Genomic DNA, 21,385 nt, shown 5'->3' with positions numbered 1-21,385 from the left:
ATCATTTCAATTGCAACACATCGAAATATTGACCTGAGCCGCCCTTAAGTATATATATATTCGTAATCAGAATAGAATTCTACATCGATTTAGCTATGCGAGCCTGTTGAAATGGAGCTTGCAACGTTGAACATATTTTACCCGTACATTGCTAGTGCACCTAGTATGTTTGGTATATCCCCCATATCACAATACCACAAATATTATTTTTCAACTGAATTGAATGTGATTCTCATTGGATATAAATACTTCCAGCGGACAAGTAAAAACAAAGGCAATGGCGTATTCGATATGAAGCTCTCAGTGTATATAAATAACTGTCGCAAAGTTTGCAATCTCTAGCTAATAAGCTTTTATAGCTGCACGGTTTGTTGTATTTTTACAAATGTTTTTGTAATTTCGTGTATAAAAATTTTCAAATTACAATGTGTATTCTTATAAAAATAATTAAATAAATATTCTTATAAAAATAATTAAAGGGATCAAGCTGGCTAACCTAAAAAAGTAAACCAACACACATCCCTACAAACAAATGCCACACTAAATCTAAATTAATTAAAAATATCCTGTTTTTAGAAAATTGGTAGAAAACAAGTAAAAAAGTGTTAAGTTCGGCCAGGCCGAACTTTGGATACCCTCCACCAAAGAAATACTGACAAATTTTTGAAACGAAAACATAGGGAACATACATATAACGAACATAATTCTTCCAATCGAATGTTGTAAACCAAATAGAAAATTCAGCAATTTCAATGGGGGTTTTTCTAAAATCTCAAAACCCTAAAATGTTGACATATATTATTAACCCATGGTACGGCGAAACATGTGTATAAAATCCTGAAAATACTCCAATTTGGAGGGCAATATTATATATGAGTCATACTAAAGCGAGACCAATATTGACAACATTGTGTAGGAATTAGCAACTACTTGGTGTTTTCATGATATAAGGGGTTAGGCCTAATTAAGGGCCTATGTAGCTCAAGTTCCAAGCTAATATTTTAGTTTTGAATCCCAATACCGTCCATCACCCTAAATATAAAATAGGGAGGATGTTTTATATAGGACATGGTCCTAAATGCGGGTCGATACAGTTCATTCTCAAACCCCACGTTTTAGTTTTTATGTCGATATCCTCCGAGAGAAAAATTATTACAAGATATGGTTAAATCGACTAAATCGTTTTAGAATTCCATACTATGTGGGCTATGAAATGAAAATTTCGTCTACCGAATATCCCCCCTACTATGGTGGAATACAGCTATATGGGATAACTCCAATACACGGAAAAAATCCGCTAACTATTTTAATATAAAAAAAATATTAATAATTTTTGGTAGGAAGATTTGTTACCATATACAACTACAAAATACCAAATTACAGCGAATTCGGCTGAAAACCGTGCTCAAGAACCCCAAAATACCGAAAATTGGAGGGTATCCTTATATGGGGCTACCCGAAAAAATGGACCTATATTTATAATTTTAGTGGAGAGATTTGCTACGCAATAAGAACTCAAAGTACCAAATTTCAGCGAATTCGGTTGAAAAACGAGCTCAAGAACCCCGAAATACTGAAAATTTGGGGGTACCCTTATATGGGAGCTATGCCTAAACGTGGACCGATATAGCCCATCATCGAACTTGACCTGCCTGCAGACAAAAGACGACTCTATGCAGAATTTTGGCGTTCTATCTCAATTCGTTTAGACGCTAGAGTGATTACAACAGACAGACGGACATGCTTAGATCGTCATAGGATTTTACGCTGATCAAGAATATATATATTTTATAGGCTCGGAAATGATTATTTCGATGCGTTAAAAACGGAAAAACAAAACTAATATACCCTCCATACTATGGTGGAGGGTATAAAAGTAAAAAAAAATATAGAAAGTACCTTTGGGTAGATTCGGCATTTTAAAGTGCGCCACATTCGGTCATATACAAATAGTGCTATATTACTTTCTTATAATGTTTTTGAGTTTGTATTTAAAAATAATCCTTTAATATGGTTCGAAAGTACATATATAAGACCAAACGTGCTTGTATTGACGAAAATTCGATAGAAAAGACTATTTCTGATGGTGCGTATGGCCTTGAGAAGCCAACGTCCGAAAATAGAACCTTTAGAGGATCTGAATTTCAACCAGACTGTAGCGGTGATAATTACCAGGCTATAACTATGATGCCGAATGTGAGTTTTTATATTTTGAACAAATACTGAAATAAACATAAGTGCCGAATGTGCCCCAGTCTCACCTACCCACCACCATTAGAGAGACATTCAAAATATCTAAAATTTTTTGAGGGCTGAAAGGAGTAAAATCATGTTATGATAGATCCTTGAATATATCGAAATAGACGCGAGAAAAATACCGAATAGTGGAGCTATTGTTATATGGGGCTTTACCAAAACGGGGATCAATATTGACAATTTTTGGGAATATAAAAAACAAATTTCTGTCCTTTCAATTGAAGAGCGTATCCAAAATTCCGACTTGGGCTCATTTTTGGTATGGAAATATGTTAGTAAATTACAGCTAATTTATTTGGAAAACGTGTCTCAAATCCCCAAATACCATTTCCAATACCAAATATCCTGTCATTGCAAAATTTCAGAGCTCAATCTTAAATTTTTCAATCTGTATCGTGATTTCAACAGATGGACATGCATAAATCGACCTACAATAGTGTGGTCTCCAGTGAATATTTTGAGGCGTTGCAAACGGAATGACAAATTTAATATTAGTTATGGTGGATAAAAAAATATATACCCTCAGCCGTTTACAGGACAATATCATTTTCAGAACAATGTCAAGTTACTACTCAGTGTCCTCTATAGCCTCAGGAATTATATCATTCAAATATTGAGCCGATACTGGCCTTTTGGTGTGGACCTTATCTTTTACGTGGTCCAAAAGGATGAAGCCGTTGTCCATAAAAAATATTAATCATATTTTGATAGCGAATGCATCACCGGATCGAACCAAACAGTCACACGTTATGCTTCACAACACAAAATGGAAATTTTGCTTGTTGATATAGCCACCGAGGTGCAAATGAACCTCATCAATCAAAATGATTTTTCGAAACAAAAGGTAATCCCAAATAACTAATTTTGTTGAAAACCCCTATAATTATTCGCTGTTATCTTAAATAATTAATGAAAAGTCTTGTCAAAATCGATCCGGATATAACTTCCTTATTAAATTCTGACCATAATATGATTATTTTTTTACAATATGATTAGACATTTGGGTATCCATGTTTTTGGGATGCACCCTGAAAGAAATAGCTTGACGCGATAGTGCAACAGATTTATCGCTTCCAAAAACAAGTTGCAACACATGTAAACATGTTTTGTTGTCATATGATACCATCCAACCCAAACTAACAAAGTTACCAATACAATAACACTAAATAAACATCCAAGGAAAATGAGTTCCAGTTCCAGTTGTTCGTACATCAGTAAGTGTCAGGGCAAGAGTGTCGTCATGCTTCGAGTACATAAATTGTCTTAATGGGGATCTTTCTGTAAGTAGTATAGGTGTAAGGGTGTTTGTGTACTCACAAAAGTTTCTATATGTGTGTGTGTTTGAAAAAGAGAGAAATATTTTGTTTATTTATAACTTGCCGTTTGTTTTCGTGTAGTTTATCTTAATGTCCTGACTTGTTCTTAACTTAGAGGAGACACCTTTTTTGTTTTTGCCCGACTTAAAGTCATGCTCCCAATGTTGGTCGTTTCCCAACCCGACCCCAGCCCCGAAAGAAGGTAGAAGATACAGAAAACAAAACATATCCGTCCATGGTCATGTCCTGCGGCAACGTTGTTAGCATTTGTCCCAAACTGGATTTGTTGCTGTTGTCGTTGTTGTGTGAATTTATTTTATAGCCGTTTTCTTAGTTGCTTGTCTCCCTTCGCCTTCCCTTCAGATTGCTGCAAGCTTTTACATTTTCACATTTCCCTAAACACGATAAAATAAATACCGTAAAAATAAAATACAATGAAAACATGAATAAGGCTAATGTCCGCTTCCATGTTGAGTGTCATTAAGTTTTGCTCAACACTTGGCCACTTTTTTGTTCTCCTCTCTTCTGTTCTGTTTGTTTTATTTGTTTTGCCAGCGTCAATGTATTTTCAATGGGATTTTTGTGAGGGTATGCGCTACACTTTTACAGACAATTTATATTTTTTAGATGAAAATTGGTTTTATATCAAATCGGTAGATCGAATGATATCTTTTAAAGCAATAACAAATCAACTGTGATGCCAAAAGGAGGCATTGAGCTGTTAATGGTTTGGATTGTGGAATACGCTATAAATTGGTTTCAACTGCATATGAAAGGGCGAATTTTTAAAAGCTATTGGAATGTTAAACAAATCCTATACAAATATGAAAAAATACATGATTGAAGTTTCCAAAACATGAGAAAATAAGCATTTGATTTCTATTGATTTCTATGGATGGGAAATACTTAATGATACCTATAGGGATCACAGATTATTAGAAAGAGAAGACATGAAATGTTTGGTACATAGAGATATAGACTCCAAAATCATTTACAGCTTTGCCAAAGACTTTTCGTTACTAAACTACCAACACTAAATCATGTGCAGAAGCTGTCTAAATCTTAACCGGTTTCGGTAGCTTATGTAATATTTCGTGCCAACTAGACTACCCAATGATGTCGTTCCGCTGGAATTGCAATTTTCTAATTTAGAAAAATTAATGCGGCATATTTTGAGAATTCCACAAATTCCACACCTTGAAATTCACTATAATGTATTATTTAAACATTTCTGCGGGGTTTTGCACTCAACGTAAAACGATAATCTTTCAACAGAGATATTAATAAAATTCGAACTTGCATTTTAGCAAACCTCATTCCGATACAGTTCCTGGGACCATCACCAAATGGCAGCCAAGCCATCGAGTGGCGTTTTTGCATTTCTTCTGGCTCAAACCGTTCATGACGAAATGTTTCAGGTTCTGGATAAATTTCAGGGTCATGCTGTATGGCATCGACGGGAATATAAACGAGAGTAGCCTTGCATATTACATAGCCGGGTATATTGGTGGGGTAATCAACCTCAGCAGGACGTTGCAGTTGTGGCAGAACGATGTATTTACGAATGGTTTCTGAAAAAGATAGAATTTTGTTTAAATCATTTTATTTGTACGACATCTTTTGGACCGGTTCTCCTTACCCATTTCCTGGGTACCATCATAGGTAATTTCGCCCTGATAGTTTTCTTCTGTCTCAGTTTATCTTGTACCCTTTGATTCTTTGCCAATTCATACAGGACAAATGACAAGGTTGTTGAGGATGTCTCCAATCCAGCCACAAAGAAAAGAAAGGCATTTGCTTAATTTCCTGCATACTCAAACGTTCCGATTCATTTTCGGAATTTTTGATTTCAATCTCATATTCATGAAGTCATTATGTTTCACCTTGTTCTTTTCACTATATTACACTGTTTCGCGGACAATGCGGAAATATAATTTATCTGTTTAGCTTAACATTTCACGCATACGCAAACGCTTGGCCAAGCGGGAAAAAATATGTATGAATGTGTGCACAATTATGGGATGTCGAAATTTACTAAACATTTGTTTATTCATAACCCTAAATTCCTAGCACGCCATTAATTCCTTTACATCATTTCCTTGGAAACTCTCAGCATATCATCCAATACCTCGCGGCAATCATTGACGACCTTGACCACCAATGGAAACATTTGTTTAATTTTCCCGGAAGTAAATTTAATATGTGACCCGTTAAGGGATCATCTATGGGGTTATTAAAAACACCACGATTTTCTAAATTATGAGAATTTTTAATTAAAATATTCTTCACCAAATCCAGATCCATAATTAATGCCAAAGGTTGTACCATCATATGGAAACCACAAAACGGGCCCGTGCCCTTGAATTTATCATACACCTTGAATTTATCATATACCCTCTGAATTTATCATGTCCCTCTAAAATCTCAACAATTTTTAAGATATATCCGATTTATTTAGCAAGTGACGGCAAGAGGGCTTCTCAAACTTAAAACGCATTTTTCTCCAAACAGCGTTTTTGCGAATGGCGGGCACGATAACTCAAAAACTAATAATCCGATCGAAGTTTTTAGGACGTTTCTCTGTGAGTGTATAGCTATCGTATAATCGTATCGTACGATAAAGCCAATCGGTGATGATCTTCCTTATTTTTTTAACTTAGCTTGTGGTCAAAATAGGCGATTTTCCAGTGATGTTCCAGTGAGGAGTTATCAAAAATAAGGACTTTTCTTTAATCACAAAAAACAACAACAAAAATGTTCTGCCTTTTCAAATCTTCAAATCTTCCTTTTTAAACCTTTAAATCTTCCCTTAAAACTGTTTCTGGCCTACTTATATATTAAATTATGTACAATCTATTTTAACTTTTTCTAAGAGTCTTTCGGGTAAAATGTGGGACCCATATGAAGCGAAAGCAATGTCCATAGTATTGTTACCAACTCCAAATCAATTCGGAAAATGGAACCCATTGGTCTACTGCTTCTGGTACCTCCCCCACAATGTATTACAATGTTGAAAAATGTAAATTTATTTAACATTTATAAAATAGTTTCAGTCGGTATTGTCGCCACAAATATACCGCCAGACTATGGTTTACGGAGGTTTTTGGAATCACGCACATTTGTTATTATTCGATTTAATGTTGATCAAGTCGGTTATTCAATTAGCTTCAAATTAAATTAACGAGTTTATAAAATATTAAACCTTTGTTGGGGAGAATAAATATGGAAATTTTTGACCCTATGTGGGGAGGTATCAGAAGGTGTGGACCAATTGGTCCCATATTGGGACTTGGTCTAGGCTTGGTAAACATAATAGGTTGGGCAAAATTTGGTTCAAATCGGATATTCGAATATTTTAAAAAATATTGAACATTTTAACAATTCTTGAGGAAGGTACCAGAAGGAGAGGACCAATGGGTCCCATCTTCGTGCTTAATCTAGGCTTGGTAAAAATTTTAGATTGTTCAAAGTTCAAATCAGATATTACATTTGCTGGATATTGGATTCAAAAATATTGAACATTTTAACAATTTGTGGGGAAGGTACTAGAAGGAGAGAACTAATGGGTCCCATCTTCGTACTTGATTTAGGCTTGGTAAAGTTTGGTTCAAATTGGACATTCCATTTGCCTGATATTGGATTTACAAATATTGCAAATTTTGACTATTTGTGGGTATAAATATTATAAAATTAATTTTTAGCAAAATCTTGATCATTTTGTGTGGGAGGTACCAGAAAAAGTAGACCGATATTACCCACCTTCGAACTTAAACAAAGTTTGAAAGATCTATTAATATGTGAAAAGTTTGGATGAACTCGATTCCGTTCGAGAGTTATCGTGCGCACCAGCCGGCCAGACAGTTGATGGACGGACATTTGTAAATCGTCTTGAAATTGTCTGAAACGGATTTGGTCCAAAGAAACATGGGGTCTAAAACCATTATTTCGATGAGGCAAATTTTCACCGTATCAAAGTATATAAAAATCCATAGGCTGAGGGTATATAATCTGTCGACAACATCAACTGATTTTTTCTAATATATAGAAAATAAATAATAAATACTCTCTGTATTTTTGTACAAAAAAAATGCCTCAAAGTTGACTTCAGATTAAGGGCAAAATTCTTAATCACCTGAATGAAGCCTAATCTAAGGCGCTAGCCAAGGCTGACATTAGTGAAAATAAACCACGGAAAACCAGATATATAAAAAAAAAACAATATATTTATACCCTACATCATGAGGAGATTATTTAACATTTCGTTAAATGAGGGACTATATCTTCATAAATTGTCTGCAAAGCGGGACCATTATTTGGGGTCTATGTGTCAAACATTTACCTATATCAAACATTAATTTTAACGATTTCTTTCTTCCTTCAATGAAATTGGAATATCAATTTGACGCCAGTTTGTTACGGAAATGAGGCTAAATCACTGAAAATAATACGGACCATGGAACTCTGACAACGCCTTTTAAAAATTGCAATATTCTTTCTTACATATTTCGATCTATATCGTGATTTCGTCGAATTTTTTTTTGATTTGGGTATTCCTAGGAATATATCTAGACGACAAATTTAATATACACTCCACCAAATGGTAGAAGAGTGGTCTTTGTAGAGTCATTTCATTACGCAATGCCAAATTTCGTGTCAACATGCTAGACGTAATGTCTATCGTTTGCCATTTGCATCCATTAGGTCAAAAATAAGTAATAGGCTCTACCACATTATGGTGTTTCAACTTCACACACCTTTGCACCAAAGCCTGGACATCCGACTGGCTTGTGACCACAATATGTTGGTTGTCCTAGCCCATTTTACCCAGATATGTTGCTCAGAGAATAAAAATGGCGTAGCCACAATTTGAGAGTCCCGACCGATTTAAGGTTTGTTTAATGCCCAAGTCATGGGAGACGTTCGTCAAAGCTTATGGACGTTTTTTACATTGTTATCTCTTTATAACAAGGTTGCCATTAAAGATTTCCGCTGTATAAAAAAATGCTTACTATCAGTTTGTCCCCTATCTTTTTGCTGGGCGATGTAAATTTTTAAGTAGCGTTGCAGTTTCTCTATCTCTCTCTCTCTCTCTGTATTACAAGCCATCTTGGCTTAAACTCAACGGCGAAGCCAATAGCAATTACAACAACCAGAAAACACATGAAAATAAAAGTTGTGACGATGAATTTAAAGGACAACACCGTATTATTTATATGACAATAGCAACAACAATAAGAAGAATGAAGAATAATATAGGACAATGTAGCAGTCCATTGAAACAGGAAAGCAAGAAAAAAGAACGAACGAACGAAGAAGAAGAATAAAACATTTCGTAAACGGAAATGCTTATCTTTCGTGTTGTGCATTATTTCCATCATATGCTTAAAAGCTAAAGTAAATTTCCGTTTTTACCCCTGAATTGCCGTCAGTTCTTTGTCATTTCGAAGTCAAACGATTAAAAACACCGACAAATAGTTAACATTCATTTAAGCAAGTCAACTGTTCTATTGTAGTATACAAGTGATGGAAATTAAGTGGCAGAACATAGTACTAACTTTTAAAATGTTTTAAAATCATAGAATACGATTATATAAAATTAAGGGTATTTCCACGAGTACACACTCCCACCATAAGGAGGAGTGTATAAGAATATATATTCTTGATTAGAATAAAATTTGACGTCGATTTATTCATGTCCGCCTGTATGTTGAAATCTCGAACGAGATCGCAATATTTAAGATAGAGCATTGAAATGTTGCACATAAACTTATATTTATCCTAGGGTGTTTGGATATATCAATTCAATCCATATATCGGTATCCCCGATATTTTAGGGCATGTTAAACACGTTTTTTTAACCGAAAAGGCTGTGATTTGTGATTTGGTATTTTGGGTTCTCATTGTATAATACATCTTCCTGCCAACAATTATCAATATTCGTCCACCTTTTACGATAGCACCCATATGACGGTACCTTAAATATTTCGGTATTTTGGGCTCCTTTTTAACCGAATTGACTATATATAGTCAATTATAATTTTGTATTTTTAATTCAAATTTAGGTAGAAAATCTTCCTACTATAAACCATCATTCGGTATTTTAGGGAATATTTGCAACGTTTTCCAAACTAATTGGCTATAATTTTGTATTAGTTTTCGTTGAAAATGTTCAAATTTGTCTACTTGTTATGATAGCCTCCATATAACAGTACTGGCTATTGTTTGGTATTTAGGCTGTAGTTTCATTTTCATTCGGTGTCAAATCCTCCCACAAAAAATTTATCATGGCACTGTCCACGAATTGTATAAAGTTGCCTTTGTATTTGTCTGGCACTTTTCAAGCAAAGGCGTTAAGTTCGGTCGGTCGAACTTTGTATACCCTCCACCATAGGTATACCGATAGTTACTTGAAAGGAAAATATAGGAAACATACCAACAAGTATACCAACAATTGTACCAAGCGATTGTTGTAAATCGTAGTGTACACGAAATACAATTTTCAGCAATTTTTGATGGAGATTTTCCTGAAATCGCAAAACCCCAAAAAGTTGACCGATAATGACGACGCATGCTAGGCTGGAACATGCATGTGTATAAAATCCCCAACAAACTGTGGAAAAAGTGGACCTATATTTATTATTTTAGTTGAGAAATTTGATACCCAATAATAAATCAATGTACCAAATTTCAGTGAATTCGGTTGAAAAATGCGATCAATAACCCCAAAATACCGAAAATTGGACCCATTAAAGCCAATGTCGAACATGACCTGCCTGCAGGCAAAAGACAACTCTATTTAACATTTTGACTATACATCTCAATTCGCTTAGGCTAGAGTTATAACAACACACAGACGGACAGAAAGACGTGTTAAATCGTCATCGAAAAGCTTTCCGAGCCGCAATACAGATGGTTGTAGAGACAATGAGAATTCCGCTGTATATCTAAGTGCCTAAAATCCCCAGGTTTGTCCATTTCTCGCCGATCTTTGGAAGGTGGGCATAAAGACTTGGGTCATATCCATATTGCATCCAATTAATATATGAAACCGCCTAGCAGTTTTAAGACTTCAGACGGATGAATCGTTACGGGGCAGAGCAGTAGAACAATATTCCTCATCTTCGAACGTGAACTAAGTTTGAAAGAAATGTTACGATGTGCAAAGTTTATCGTGCGTACCAGCCGGTCAGACAGACGGACAATTGTAAATCGACTCCAAATTGTAAACCGACTCTGAAACGGACTTGGTTCAAAAGCAATGGGATTTAAATCCAATATTTCGATGAGGCACATTTTTGCCGTACATAGTAATAGGGTTGAGAAAATGAATACAGCGTTCTCTATCATGTTTTCAACATAAAGGCTACATCGATACAGAATTTTACTCTGATTAAGAGTCTCCGAGGAATATTTCGAGATGCTGCGTGCTGCATGGCAAATTTAGTTTACACTCCACCGTATGGTGCAGGGATTTTTCACCATAGGTATCACATATCGATCCAAGGACGAATACTATTGAAATTGGAAAAAATCGGTTCTAATTTTGATATGGCCATCCCTATATATTCTTCGATTTGCACGTAATTTTGCGCAGCGTACTAAATTAAATCTAGAATGACGTATGTTCCTTTTGGCAAAAATCGGTTCAGATTTAGATATAGCTCCCATATATATTTTCATATAATTTAAATAAATCGTGTACCAAAGCTCCTATATTTCTTCCGATTTGTATGAAATTGTGCATAGAATGGTGTGTGCTAAGTTTCATGAAAATCGGTTCAGATTTAGATATTGCTCCCATATTACGATTTTGTGTAAATTGTGCGCTAAAGACCCAAAGTATCTCCGATTGCCAGACAACTTTGTTCAATGAGCTGAAGTAATTATAAATAAATATCCGACAAGTTTTGTTGAAATTGGTTCAGATTTAATTATAGCTTCCACATATATATTTTCGTCTTGGGTAAATGTTCCACCAAAATCCTAATGTTTGTGCTATTGACACGAAATTTTGCACAACGTATCTAATTGAGACTAGAATGACGTTATTGCTTTCTTTTTTTAGAAATAACTTACATATATAACTTACATATATATTTCGAACGGGTGTCTAATTGCGGCATATCAAATAGAGTGTATCAAGTGTGATTTAAGGGGACCCCCCCATTCTCGGGGTCAAAAAAATTTTTTTTTTTTTTATTTAATTTTTTTTGGGAACTCTTGAAGATATAGCCGATTTATTGTGTCAGCATCAAATGACGGCTAAAGGGATCCTCAAACTTTAAACGCGTTTTTCTCTTTTGCGAATGGCGGGCACGATAACTCAAAAACCAATAACCCAATCGATTCCAAGTTTGTACAGGTTTCTCTGTGAGTGTATAGCTATCGTATGAACTAGGATAAAGCCAATCGGTGAAGATCTTCCTTATTTTTTACCTTAGTTTGTGATCAAAAATCGGCGATTTTCCAAAAATATTTTTTCAAAGGTCCGCCATTTTGTTAATTTTAGAGCGAAGTCAATAATCCTAGTTCGTACGAGTGCCAGTCATGTACTCTATCTAACACCGTTGGAATTTTCGGATTCCGATGTTCCAGTGAGGAGTTATCATGCCCGCCATCAAAAATAACTACTTTTCTTTAATTACAAAAAACAACAATAAAACAATAACAACAATTTTTTGTAAATTATTTTTCTTCTCTTTTAAATCTTCAAATATATATGTGCAAAGTTACAAACCTTAACAAGCATTTGTATTGATTAAAATCGAGAATGGAGGGGGTTCCCTTAAATCGATTTACATAAATTTGTGAAGGGTATAATATATTCGGCCCAGCCCGACTTTACTACTTTCCTTACTAGTTTTTTGTATTTATTACACAACACTTACATGTTTATACCCATCAACACACTGTGGTACAGGGTGTTATGTCTTTGTGCATATGTTTGTAACAGGAAACGAGATAGACACATGGTTCCTTTTGAGAATATGCATAGAATCACTTTCTAAGTCGATTTATGCATGTCCGTCCGTCTGTCTGTCCATATTAAATTATAAACAAAGTGCAGGTCGCATTTATAATCCGAATTTGGATAAAATTTGGCACAGGTCACTTATTCGGCCCAAGGACGAACACTATTGAAATTGGGAACAATCGGTTAATATTTATGGAGCAGCAAAGTACCTATATATCTTTCGATTTGCTCGAAATTAGGCATAGCTTACTGAATTTAATCTAGATTGATGTGCGCTAAGTTTCGTGAAAATTGGTTCAGATTTAGATATAGCTCTCATATATATTTTCGACCGATTTAATGGCAATAATACACCAATGACCCATATTCATTTTCGTTCGATTTTATGTAAATGGTGCAAAAATGTCCCTATATATTCCTCGATTTGTACGAAATTTCGCATAGCGTACTGAATTGAGTCTAGAATGATATGTGGTAAGTTTCGGGAAAATCGGTTTAGATTTCGATACTGTAAGGATACATATGTACAACCATGGTATAATTATTACAAGGTAGTGCACAGCTACCAACTGATTACAATTTGTTCTCAAGGTGGCTTGTTCCATCAAATCAAAGTACATATTTTGTGTATGTATGTGTATTATTTTGAATACGATGTCAAATAAATTCAAAATAAATTGAAAAATATTCAAATTTAATTGAAATGAAAATAAAGTTTTTAACACTTTCGTCTGGAAATAATTACTTCGTTATGGATGAAACAAACATTTTATGGTATTCCCTACAGGATTTTGGGAACAAATCATAACCTTTGAAAAAAATGTAAAATAAAAACAAACACTTGTTGCGTGTATTTATTTTATTTTTGGTAGAAGAGGCCACACGTGCATAGTTGCTTTTTTGTTATTCACCTCAAGCTACCCTACCTCGTATTATTGTACCATGTGTACTGTACCATGTGTATAGTAGGCCCAGTCCGACTTTACTACTTTCCTTACTGGTTTTATCTTATTTATGAAAATATTTTATTTTTTATGGGAGGGGAAGTAACCGGTTACCCGGTTATTTCACCTGGAAGTTCGGTTCAGATAACCAGTTCCACGAGTCCGATTAATACAAAAAAATCTTTCCATTGAATGGGGATATGAAGGGGTTGTCTCAAACCGTTTAGAAAATATAATACGGGTTTTGGACCCCGATTTTTTATAAATTCTCTAAAAGTCATTACAGTCCCTCTTTGGCGTAGCCGGTGTTGGTATCTGCCCATAATTTATTCTAATTAAAAGGATATTCCGTCACGTACCCTGTGTTAGTTTGTGATCATAGGAAAAGTCTTAAATCCCGGCCAAAAGGCGGATACCCGTTTAAAATATGAGATAAAAGGGATATGAGTATGAAAAGTAAAAGTGACCTTAATGCGTAGCCAAATTTGTACCTGTCCATAGAACTTGGAACCTCATATCTCGGTAAGAATACATTTCCACCGAATAAAAATTATGTTTTTGTAATCATGAAACAAAAGTCTACATATGGAAAAATTTTAAATTTTTTCTGAGAGAAGGCCCTGAAGGAAATATACAAATCTTAGATGTCCTTTGCGGCTTTTCAAAAAAATTAAAAAATGTTTAACAACAAAAAAATCTCATTCATATATAAGGAAATAATTATCCCCAAAAGATGACCCAAATCCATGACTGCAAATGATTATAACAAATGAAAGATAATATCTTTCCATATTTTATTAATATAAGTGGTAATAATAGCAGGTGTCATGGTTTCCAATATTTAAAATGAAATAAATACAATATTATGTCAATACTTGACTACCGCCCACCAAATTTGAACTTCCGTATTCTGTTTTATTTATTTCGATTAATGAAGAACCAACTAGGAAAAGAGGAATAGAATACAGAATGAATATCTATACTGTGAAACTGTATATTTCCAAGGGTTATTTTCTTTTGCAATGGTTATATTTATGAAATTTGTAATTGAAACCCATTTCCTTTGTGCATTCATCTTTGCTTGCTTTGCATACAGCTGGTGACCTTTTTCCTTAGGTTATCTTTACCTCAATTCAATGGCCACTGGACGTGTTGTTTTTCATTTTCTTTTGATGTAAAATAGAGAAATACTTCCTGTCTGCAAACGAATTGGTAGCAGTGACACGCCTATGACCGGTAATTGTTGTTGTTATTATCAACAAAATAAATATTATAAAAGTAATTGTATAATATCATTGAATTTCATTGAAGATGTGATATTTAATTTTAATATTGGGGTGCTCTTAAAAAATCGAAATCCTTTGTGATATAACTTTATAATATATTTAAACAACTAATAGGCAAATATAACGTAAACTACTAAGAATATTACCATATTCGGATGGGATCGACTATTCTTCTATATCCTCCAACGTAGCAAAATGCTTCCATTTAATCGATGTCATTCTTCGAAAAATGTCTAGGTTGAAGAAAGTGGCTAATTTTCAAAATACCGAAACGGGAGCTATACAAAAAAGTGGGCCTACATATCCCAGATGCAAAAACAAACATGTATTGTAAGGCCTGTGAATCATCGTTGTGAGTGAAAATGTTGTCGAAGACCCGTATTTGAAATTTTCGGATTCCAATATTTCAGTGAGGAGCTATCATGCCCGCTATCAAAAATAAGGACTTTTCTTAAATCATAAAAAACAAGAACAAACCAATTTTGTAAATTTATTTTCTTCTCTTTAAAATGATCAAATATATATGTGCAACGTAACAAACCTTAACAAACATTGGTATTTATTTACCAGACCATTGGAAATCTTGAAAATCAAAAATCGAGAATGGAGGGTTACCTTTTATATTTGTTTATATTTTGTCAAAATTGTGGACGTTTATGTGGTAGGTAGCCGATTATTGCATTAAATCTATAATAATTGTAAATACTAAAGTCTGCCATTCTTAGACAATATATAATTTACTATTCGTTTTACACGGTTTTTTTTAACGAAGATTTGACCACTTGTGGGTCAAATGGCTCCGAGAGGTCCTTTCCAATTTTAACTGCTGATCTTGTGTCTGTTAAAATTATGCTGCATAGCCTCTGAACGGATAGGGCTCTCGAATGCGGCTTTATAGTCGACGAATAGGTGCAATGTGTCGATGTGCTTTTTGTGGGTTTTTTCGTTTCTCCTCTCTCCTTTTCTCCTGATAGTTCTTGATCTCATTACGAGTTGCTACTGTCCGCAGGGTTGCCCTATACGTTGCGTTTTTCATATCATAAAGCACCCCTGATCGCTTTGGTACCTAAGTTTTGCTTTTGCTGCAGTTTGTAGGTGTGGGCAATTCTTTGCCATTGTGCTTCTATATTATTATCGGGACAAGGTGTGCTTTCGTCAAGCGGTTGGGTAAGTTGAGCGGAGTAGGTTTCTGCTATCTGTCGTATTTGCAGCTTTTCGACGTCAAATTTCTGTGTTACATTAGATCGCACCTTTGATGCTACATTAAGACGGGTGAGTACCTTGACTGCCACAAGGTAATGGTCCGAATCGATATCGATCGGACGTCTAAAACACTGGATGAATGCCTTCCGTCTATCACAACATGATCGATTTGATTTCTCGTTGTTCGATCGGGAGAAATCCACGTGACCTTATGTATATTGAGATAATATCTGCTTTGTACTTCTTGAGTACAGCCGCCAAAGAGAACACTGCGCCTGTTCTGTACAACGTGCACACATTCCAAGTGCAGATTCGCCGATCGTGGTCCTTTATACGTTTGCGGGGGTCGTCAACATTAGGGGGTTTGATTTTCTTTTTTGTTGGTTTTTTGAGGTTTTCTCAACCCATTTTTATAGTTGTTATGGGTGAACTCACGGCACATATTAGCTCAATATTTCATCGGGTGATGAAAATTGCTTCCCAGGTGGCACCTCGGGGAGGTCAGTGTCCACAATTGAGATGAAAGAGGAGCCAAGATAGGCCTACACTTCGCCATGTTAAAGCCAATCAGAGCCGTTGATTGGTATCTATCATATATTTATAGAATTTTATTTAAAATAAAATAAAATGCATTTGAAATTCATAAAATTCCATTTGAAATTCAAAGGATTGCATTTGAAATCCATAAAATTCTATTTTAAATAATTAAAGATTCAATTTGAAATTCAAAGAAGCACATTTGATGTGTTTTGAATAACATGTGAAAAAAGTGGAGAACGCAAGAAAGTGCTAAAAATATTTGGCAATTCTAGAATTCTATTTGAAATTCAATGGATTGCATTTGAAATTCATAAATTTTCATCTGAAATTAATAAGAATTTCATTTGATTTTCAAACAATTCCATTTGAAATTCATAAAATTTTATTTGAAATGTATATGTATTACCAATTACATACTCGAATTACTATTGAAATGTTGTTAATTGCAAATTGTGTTTTCAAACTACAATTGATGTGTTTTGAATAACATTTGAAAAGTATGTAGTACGAATTTCCAAAAACCCACTCTTATCTGACACCTTCTGACTAAGTGGCTTCAGCCGTTTCGTTAGGTCAGTCAATCAGTCTAATATATAGATAGATAATATTGTCATCATAAATGCAAACGGATGTAACTACAGAAAAATTGACTTTTTTGATTATTGTTCGTTTAATCACACAAAAATTTAGACATCTAACGTCAAAATCAGTCAAAATAGTATCATATTATGAAAGCAAATAGTCGTAACTGCACTCCTGTATAAAACTAAAACTCGCAATATTGAAGATGGAAATTCTGATTATATTAATGTTACTTCTGGGATGTTTGACAGTGACCCCCATGTAGCGGTATCCCCAAAATTCTGCATTTTAAGGCTTTTCTTATTTTTTTAATATAATACAGCTATAATTATATATTTCTCAATACTCGGCATTATTGGCTCCATAAAGTTCTATCGCTATCGGGGTAATATTTTATGTTTTTAGTGCAGCATTTACATAAAATCGGTCGAAAATGTGTATGGGAGCTGTGTATTTAAATCTGAACCGATTTTCAGGAAACTTAGCACGCATCATTTTAGGCTCAATCCAGTGCGCTATTCCAAACTTCGTGCAAATCAAAAGAAATATATGGGCTTTAATGCACGATTTTCACAAAATCGGGCGAATATATGCGTGGGAGCTATGTCTAAATCTGAACCGATTTTCATGAAACTTAACACACATCACTCTAGACCAGCAGTGCCCAAAATAGGTCCCATGAGCTGTCGATGTGTGTCAAATTGCTCACACATACAATTATAAAAGAGAAACATTTGATAATAAAAAAATATTTTCAAAATTGTCATTCATTCCTTAGACTAACCGAAAAAATGGGGATATTTTTGGCAAACATTAGTTCGGAACAAGTCGAAACATGTGGCGGGAGGTCAAAAAAGAAACAAATATATCTTTATATGGGAGGATGTATCATCAACAGCCATATTTGTATTGAATATTAAATTTGTTTATTCCTTAAAATTAGGACATTTTTTACAAAATGTCTCCCAGTAAAAATTTAGAAAATTTTGTATTTCAAACAAATACAATCAAAAAACTTGAATGTTTATTGTGGACAGCCCTGCTCTAGAGTCTAGACTCAACCCAGTACGCTGTGCAAAAATTTGTGGTAGCTATGTCTAAATCTGAACCGATTTCAACAAAACTCAACACCAGTCACTCTCCACTTAATTTTGTACGCTGTATTTTAGTCTCAATCGGATAATTATTATCATTTTGTTGTACTATAATTGTGTTGTTCCGTCTTTTTGTTTCAGAAAATATCAAGTCAAAAGAATGTAACTGACATAAAACCTTTAAAAACCAAAAAAAAAAAAAAAATATATATATATATATATATACTAGCAGAGCCGGCAAACGTTGTTTTGCCTTATCAGAATTGCATCAATATAGGGGTGGTAAAAATTAACGAATTCATAGAAAAGTTTTTTCAGAAAAAAATATGCATAATATTTTCCTCCCACAACATTTGGGATCGAGAAATTCATTTCTGATCTTTATTTTTGCCTATGACCACCGCCAGAGGGCGTTTATTCATATTTTAACTATTTTTCGTCTCAGAAATTAGACGAAAAATAGTAAAAATATAAATAAACGCCCTCTGGCGGTGATCATAAGTAAAAATAAACATCAGAAATTAATTTCTCGATCCCAAAAACGCCCAAGAAATTAGGGGAGAGGGGGCACCTTTGAACGTGGGGCACCTTTGAACAGCGCCCATAAAATCTTGGTTTAATATTTTTCCGACCCGCAACCACATTTTTGTATATGGCAATCTTGTTCTCTATATGCGTAAACCACTTTGGCTTGCTTTTTCACTTGTCGAAAAATTGTGCATGGGTGACCATGTTTTCTCAGTGTCATTGTAAACTTTTATTCATTTGGTTGTAAGGGCGCAGGAAGAATTCTGTGATAGTTTTCATTCGTCAAACAAATTTTTTGCATTCCAACAATCATTTCAAACATAACTAATGTAATTTCTTTCATATATATTTATTACAAAATATGCCATGTGTGGGGCACCTTTGAACAACTCGAGTAAAAAAAGGAGTTTTTAACTTTTGGCTTCGATTTCTCAAAATTTCAAATGGGCTTATAAGATTACGAAATTAACTGTATTTTTCACCATATTAATTTTTGTTTTTAAGTCAATTTATGTTTTAATAACTTTTGGTCTAAATTTTTTAATTTTGAACATTTTTTATATATTTTTTAATGAATTCATGCATTTCTGATATGTATGAATAAAATACATACATATTTGAACATAAACACTGTAAAAAACCATGTCGTTCAAAAATACCAACCTCTGTTCAAAACTGCCCCCCCCAGGGGGGGGGGGGGCATTGAAACAGTAATAAAATATATTTATAAAGCTTATAGTATGTCATATGTATATTCATTTTAAAGGTTACATATGTACCTATTAGTTAAAATTTATAAGAAACCAAAAATTATAAAATAAAAATTTTATAAGGCTTGAAAGCAAAAAGTGTTCAAAGGTGCCCCCCTCTCCCCTATATAAATTGTCGGTATAGTATCACTTTATGGATGAACGTAGGGAGGCAGACCGGGGGGCCCGGCCCCCCCTCGAAATGATTTTTTTTTAGAGTAAATTTATGTTCGCATTTTGTACTACGGGAAAACACAAAGAAGCTATATAGCGCGCCATCTGACTGATGAACTTAAAATTAAATCGGTGCAATAGTTCTTAAGTTACGGTGCAAAAACTCAAAAAACTAAATATTGCGCCATCCGTCGGATGAACTTCAAACTACACAGAAACACTCCTCACGCCCCATAGAGCATGTACATAAAATTTGGTCCAAATCGGTGTAGTAGTTTTTGAGTTTAGCGATCACGAACATAAACGTAATCAATTTTTATATATGTATATATATATATATATTATTATATATATTTTTTTTTGCCTCTCTGCAAAATTAGTAAAAGTGTAGTCCGTTTGCATTTATGATGACGATATGTATACTTTAGGGGATATTTAATATTTCGAGGTGTTACACATTTAATATATCTTCCATGTTTTGCGATAATGTAATTGCTACAAGTGCCGTTAAAAGTAACGTAACGTTCTTTTTAGCCTTCTAATCTATTCGGTGGAGTAAAATCATTTCTTAAAATTCTATCTGGCAACACTATGTAAACCAACAGCCAACAACAACATTCAATCAAATAACAGGTTGTTCTTGCCGGTGCTGCTCACATTGTCGTCGTCGTCGTCGTCGTAATTCATGGTTTTGCGTTAGCGGCGATGCCACGGTTAACGCTCTCAATGACGATCGTGTCTGGGCTGTGTTATTATCAACCAAACCAACAACAGGTTTTGCTTGTCATGTTCGGCCACTGGCTGTTGCCGCGGTGGCGTTCGTTAGTCGTCACAGTCCACATCAACAAAACCTTTCGCTCCACTCCATCTCCAGATATTTGGAGACTAAAACGATTTAGTGCATCGCGAGTATTAAACGGGTGTTGTGGTTCTACGCCGTGCGGTTGGTTGTACGTTGTTTGTCGACATCAAGAAAATGTGATTATCAAATAATTAAAAATTGTGCTCACAATGAATCCATAAGAATGCCAGACAAGTGTTTTTGATAATTGATACAAAATATATAAAAAGAAATTAATTTAAACGAATTATAAATAAAAATATATGTGGATATTCCCAATAAAGATAAAGTCAATATTTACGAGTTCATTTGCCTTGCAATTTGTGAAAGTGCCACTCAAACGTCACAATAAAATGTTTTCGTTTGTTTTCCATAGTTTGTTTTTTTTTATTCCAATACCGAAGAAAGTGATTTGTCAATATTTTGATTTCGATTTTGTTTTGATTTTCAATTGACCGATCTATGCAGCTCTTTGCTTTTAAATGTTTTTCTATATTTTTTATTATGTGATTCATTACAATTAAGTTTAAATTTATTTGATTCTCGTATTAAATATTTTGAGAGACAATTCAATTGTTGTTGCTGTTGTGTTTAATTGTTTATAGTATTTGTTAATGTTTTGTTGCTGTTGTTGTCATGGATTTAGATTTGCTTTGTGAATTCCATTCACAACTAGAATCTTGTTAATGTGAAGCAAATGGTGGAAATACCAGAAGCCATAATTACGACGTCAGTTAGGTAAGTGTTCATATCTACGTAGCAATGAAATCTTCCAATTTATCAGCTAGATTTGATAATTCAATGATGGAAATTTTAAAAGGTTTATGATTGTTTGATTACAACGATTAGTAGACGATTACGTGTGAGATATCCGGCCCTTTTTCTGCAAGAAGTTTGA

General features: G+C 34.3%; 1 pseudogene; it reads right to left on the bottom strand.

The window, feature by feature from the left end:
• Nucleotides 1–4,793: 4,793 nt before the first annotated feature.
• Nucleotides 4,794–20,333, bottom strand: LOC133324939 (cytochrome P450 6a9-like; annotated as a pseudogene).
• Nucleotides 20,334–21,385: the final 1,052 nt, after the last annotated feature.

This window comes from Musca vetustissima, unplaced genomic scaffold (genome assembly GCF_032173495.1).
Source record: "Musca vetustissima isolate MV318-11 ecotype Yass unplaced genomic scaffold, APGP_CSIRO_Mvet_v1 utg4417, whole genome shotgun sequence".
Taxonomy (NCBI): Eukaryota; Metazoa; Arthropoda; class Insecta; order Diptera; family Muscidae; genus Musca; species Musca vetustissima.
Note: the sequence above shows the minus strand (reverse complement) of the source record. Positions and strands in the feature narration are given on the sequence as shown.